We start from the raw sequence: 5,880 nt of genomic DNA, 5'->3' as shown, positions 1-5,880 counted from the left end.
TATATACATATATATATTGAAGGCTGTCATGTGGAAGAGGGAACAAGCCTGTTTTCTCCTGCCCTGGAGGGCAGGACTCAAACCAATGACTTCAAGTTAGAAGAAAGCAGATTCCAACTAAATATCAGGGAAAACTTTCTGACACCAAGAGCTGTTCAACAGTGGAATGGTCTCCCTCGGGAAATTGTGAACTATCCTTTCTTGGAGGTTTTTAAGCAGAGGTTGGATGGCCATCTGTCATGGAAGCTTTAGCTGAGATTCCTGCATTGCAAGGGATGGACTACATGAGCCTTGAGGTCCTTTCCAACTATACAATTGTACGAGTCTATGATTCTAAGTCTGGATAAACATGCACTCATCTGTAAAATGGGAACAACTGAGACCGTTGCTCACAATGTGATGGCCGTGAATCTGTAGAGGAGGAATGGACTGCCTCCTTAAAGGCTGGCTGGCTGGCTGGAACTATGGACAGGAGCACACCCATCAGTACGTAGGAATACAATGAAACATTTTTTTTTTTTTTTGCTGATAAATTTTTATTGGTATTATACGTATATACATATAAACTTATACAAAATCCAATACTTTAATTGCACAAAATATATTCATTTCATAAGTCATAAATACATTTATTTTAGGCTCTGCCGAGCCTTGGACTTCCTTCCACTCCTTTGGTAAGTATCAAATAAATTTTATATTCACGTATTTTATCTCTTTTACATAATAGCCTTTTACTGTTAGAGTTATTTCCTGGAATACAATGAAACATTTTGTTGCAGATCCCACTTCTTCAGAACCTATCACTCCAACATGGTCCTGAGACTAAGACCATATAACTTGCCCTCAAGCAAGGTCATCCATTGGTTCCCTTGGTTGAATGATACAGGTCAGCTTTCAGCATGCAAACCATTAAGCCGTCACTGGGTTCCTACAACTGTCTGTTGACGGGCATCAGATCCAGGATGGTGTATGCCAACTGAGCAAGAAATTGGCCATTTCCCCTTTAAGCGGCCACAGTTGCAAAGAATGAAGCCTCTTGCTAGGCTACTAACCAGGATCCAGCTGTTCATGCCTAAACAGGCAATTTCAAGTCTTAATCCAGCAAACACTGTTGGGAATTGAACTGCCTTCTCTTTGGTGGCGAGAACACCGACGCACCAGCCCCCCTCATGTGCCTGGACATTGCCTCAGCTACTTAGCAGCCGTCGTTTTGTGCCGTTTGTATTCAGATGTGATTAAGCCCCCACTACGATTTTATACTGGCCTCCTCTAAATTAGATTAGTGCAAATCAATTCCATTTTTTTCTTCTCTGTCTCTTTTTGACAGAGGCAATTTGTTGCAGATATCTTGCCGGATTCCCGGTCACAACAAGAAGTGGTTCATAAAGCTTATGCAACAAGGTTTATCAGCATTGGTCCAGCTTTTGATACTTTGCAGAGTCTACCATTCTGTGATTTTGCTGCTGTTGCTGCATTATTTTAATCTGAGACGTTCTTCCTTCTCTCCCCCTTTGCCCCGAATTATAATTATTATTATTTACTCATGGCGGATACTAATTTTGCAAAACACTGTGTTGGAACTCTCCGCAGCATCTGCTCCGCAGTATGATTAAAATAATGTAAATGTTTAGAAAATGCAAATGATGCCTGCGATAATTAGCGATGATGCTTTTCTGCTTTTATTAATAAGGCTGTGCTGCTGGCAATTGCATTTCCATTTCAGATGAAGGTTCAAAGCCCTCAACCAATTTCCTGTTATCTAGAAGAATGGCATTCAAAAGCCAACCTGCTCATAGAGATCTCCGGCATGGGTAGTTTGCATAGATGGGCGTAACCCGTCTTTCTTTCTCGCCCAATGCATGATTTCCTTCCTCGTTGTGGCTGATTTTCAAAAGAATGAGGACTTTCAACAGTTGTGTCTGGAGCTGTCTGTCTGCATCTTTCTTTCCTTTTTCTTTCTGGTAATAGGTTTGAAATAAATTGCCAGACCTCTGGTATATTACAATTTAGGAGGCGTGTTAGCAGATTAAAGCAACATCTGGTCAGAGAAGGGAAAGGGGGAAAATAGGGAGATGATCAACACAATGGGCAATGTTTTAATTGAAATAGGCATTTCTCCAAAAAGAGATTACCTGGTCTGGCTTGACGTCTCTAAATGTGGACCGCTGGCACGGGCAGATTCCCCCAAAATCTTGGCGGAGAGACAGAGTGGAGGGACGGCTGAATGTTAACAAAGGCATCATTAATATTGATGGGTAATTCACATGGCAGCGAAAAACTGCATTATTAGCCGCCATTGTTATGGTGCTGGCATTAATATTCAATGAGGCTGTGTAGGTACAGAAATTCCCCGACTTCTAGGGTTACCCAATGGTACAATAAAAGGAAAAAATGCAGTGGGAGCCTGGGGGAAGGGAGAGTTCCCTGCCTGTTACACAAATCCACTAATCCAAATCTACCATTAAGTAGAAAACGTTACATAAATGCTATCTTCCTGGCAATGCTCAATATACCTCCCCTCACTCCCAGTGTGGTTGCGCCTTCTTTATAGAAGGTCTTGTCCCCACAGATGAAAGCTGGCATGAGTGGAAGAGATGGCTGCTGGGAAAGGCAGCCCTTGTCTTCTTCCTCTCCTATCCCCGGATGCTTGTAACACAGGCAAGGGGCACCTTTGGCCCGTGGGCCTAATAGAGCCTGGCAGCAGCAGTGTAGAGGCAAATTCATGACAGCCACACCCCTCACAACTAGCCCCCTTCTAAGCTTATACAATAATTATAATTGGGGGTGGGGCATTGCGAGGACCTTGCAATTGTTTTTCAGCAGTGCTATTTTTTCAGAAAAAGAGGTGCCAGAAATCACCATGAACAACTCCCTCGTTCTCTTAGAATGTCAATGGCAGCCACCTGAGAGGTGCCGGAACCAGGTTTTTGTTTGTTTGTTTGCTTTTTCAGCAGGAACTGAGTTCCCTTACCTTTTAAAAATTAAATAATAATTAGTTTTTTTGTCTGGGAGGGTCTGGAACCAATGCCCGAGCCAAAAATTTACCTATATCGCTAGTCAATAAAGTTGTGGCCATTTCTAACCCAAATCATCATCTGCTTGAGTTTATTAATCACGTCTTACATTTAGCCTCTGCGCTCTCGCTCTCTCTCTCCCTCTCTCTCTCTGTGTTCCTGCAACTGGGCCCACAATAAATAAATAAATAAATAAATAAATAAATAAATAAATAAATTGCATGATGAGTCCCCCCCCCACTCCCCCCCCCCAAAAAAAAACACTGGCCAGAAAACCACTTGAGAAATGCCAGAACTGAGTTCTGGTGAGTTCCAGCTGGAAGGAAAAGAAAAGAAAAAGCTCTGTCTTTCAGCTAGATCAGGCTTCCTCAAACTTGGCCCTCCAGATGTTTTGAGACTACAATTCCCATCATCCCTGACCACTGGTCCTGCTAGCTAGGGATCATGGGGGTTGTAGGCCAAAAACATCCATCTGGAGGGCTGAGTTTGAGGAAGCCTGAGTTAGATCTACCATTTTCTGTCCAAATGATTTGGAGTTCTCTGGTATCTCCTTTCAGAGTGACTTAAGCTGTGATTTCCCTGATGTTCTATTGCATGTAATTGAATGTGCACAACGTTCTCCTGAAATGGAAGCACCTTGTCTTCTCACTATTCCTAAACTGTTCCTTAGCTTTGTAGCCTACAGAAAATAATAATAATAATAATAATAATAATAATAATAATAATTATTATTTATACCCCGCCCATCTGGCTGAGTTTCCCCAGCCACTCTGGGCGGCTCCCAATCAAATGTTAAAAACAATACAGCATTAAATATTAAAAACTTCCCTAAACAGGGCTGCCACTACCGAGAAGGCCCTCTGCCTGGTTCCCTGTAACCTCACTTCTCGCCATGAGGGAACCGCCAGAAGGCCCTCGGCGCTGGATCTCAGAACAACTCCTCTTCAGCGTTCTTCCCGCACCCCTTTTCCAGAGGGACCCCAGGAGCCAATCCGCAGTGGCCGACTTGCTTCCTTTCACTCTGAGGGGCTCCAGTTGGTGCAAAGGGTGAAAAGGCACATTCGCCCTGAAGGACACGTATTCCCAGGGTCCTCTCAGACCTGACACTGTCCCTGAGCAGCAGTGGCTGGCTTCCTGTTGGATTGGTAGTAGGGGAAGTATAAAAGTATAAGGCTTCTGCTTTCAAAGTTGCTGCTGCAGCTGCTCTTGCTAAATGAGGGAGGAAGCAGTCCGAATTAAAAAGCCGTTTGTAGAACACCGGAAGAAGGTTGTAATAATTGTTATTTATACTCAGGCATACCTTTTAATTTCAGTGGGTCAGCTCTCAGTATGACTAACAGTGGATGCAAACCAAAGTATCACACAGTGGCAGATTCTCACATTTCTTTGGCCAGGTTACAGCACTTGCTATGTGGAACATTGTTCCTCCAGAAATAAGACCTAGAATCATAGAATCATAGAATCATAGAGTTGGAAGAGACCACAAGGGCCATCGAGTCCAACCCCCTGCCAAGCAGGAAACACCATCAGAGCACTCCTGACATATGGTTGTCAAGCCTCTGCTTAAAGACCTCCAAAGTAGGAGACTCCACCACACTCCTTGGCAGCAAATTCCACTGTCGAACAGCTCTTACTGTCAGGAAGTTCTTCCTAATGTTTAGGTGGAATCTTCTTTCTTGTAGTTTGGATCCATTGCTCCGTGTCCGCTTCTCTGGAGCAGCAGAAAACAACCTTTCTCCCTCCTCTATGTGACATCCTTTTATATATTTGAACATGGCTATCATATCACCCCTTAACCTCCTCTTCTCCAGGCTAAACATGCCCAGCTCCCTTAGCCGTTCCTCATAAGGCATCATTTCCAGGCCTTTGACCATTTTGGTTGCCCTCCTCTGGACACGTTCCAGTTTGTCAGTGTCCTTCTTAAATTGTGGTGCCCAGAACTGGACACAGTACTCCAGGTGAGGTCTGACTAGAGCAGAATACAGTGGCACTATTACTTCCCTTGATCTAGATGCTATACTCCTATTGATGCAGCCCAGAATTGCACCATTGGTTTACAATTTCTGCACATGCTTGAATCAGAGTTGCAGCGGGTTGGACTGGATGACCCTTGGGTCCCTTCCAACTCTACCATTCTACCATTCTATGATCCTTATTTACCCGAGTGTATCTCCAGAGTGTTGATATACTGGCTGTGCATTCTTATCACTGTGTAATTCTTAGAATCATCTTTTATGATACATGTGTGTGATCTTATTATCTTTGCATGGTTTTGATTACTTTCTACCCCACACTTTGAGATTTTTAAAATACAAAGTGGCCGATAAGCATCTTAAATCAATAAATGTAACAGGGTATTTTCGTTCATTGAGGAGCCCTCAGCAAAGGAATTCAATGCCGAGCTGTTCTGGTTATAACTTCAGTGAAAGCATTTTGGCTAGCAAGATGTACTGATAATTCCCCTGTACTGTTCCAGGGGTTCTCCTGATTTCCCTCGAGCTAATTTTTGGGGGTGCTCAGGAGGATAAGAAGGGGGGTGGGGACTCCACTACAGAAGCAAAAATTCTTGCACAGGGCTTTCATTGATGAGACTCATTCCTTGAATCCCACCCCATACTTTCTTCTGCCATTCCAACCTACAAAATGTATCCCCCCTCACTCTCTAGTAATATGCTGTGAAAAGAGGGCACGTCCTTCCGAAGTAGGCTGAAACCAGAGCCATTGGTCGTTTAGACATTAAACAGATCCTTCCGAGGTCTTTTGCGGGGTGAAGTTTATCTTCTCTGATTAGCCACTTTCAATTATCAGATTTTGGCTCATTGCCTAATGAAATTAAATGTGAATTTATGTATTCCATCAATCCTGA

General features: G+C 43.4%; 1 long non-coding RNA gene across 1 annotated transcript; it reads right to left on the bottom strand.

Moving 5' to 3' along the window:
* Nucleotides 1–1,843: 1,843 nt before the first annotated feature.
* Nucleotides 1,844–3,397, bottom strand: LOC310685980. Its single transcript, XR_014515622.1, has 3 exons — nucleotides 3,294–3,397; nucleotides 2,133–2,220; nucleotides 1,844–2,038 (listed from the first exon to the last, which is right to left on the bottom strand). It is a non-coding gene; the product is annotated as an uncharacterized lncRNA (long non-coding RNA).
* Between the last annotated feature and the right edge of the window lie 2,483 nt (nucleotides 3,398–5,880).

The sequence above is a fragment of the Podarcis liolepis genome, assembly GCF_965112155.1.
Source record: "Podarcis liolepis genome assembly, chromosome: 1".
Lineage (NCBI taxonomy): Eukaryota > Metazoa > Chordata > Lepidosauria > Squamata > Lacertidae > Podarcis > Podarcis liolepis.
This window is presented reverse-complemented; position numbering and strand designations above follow the sequence as displayed.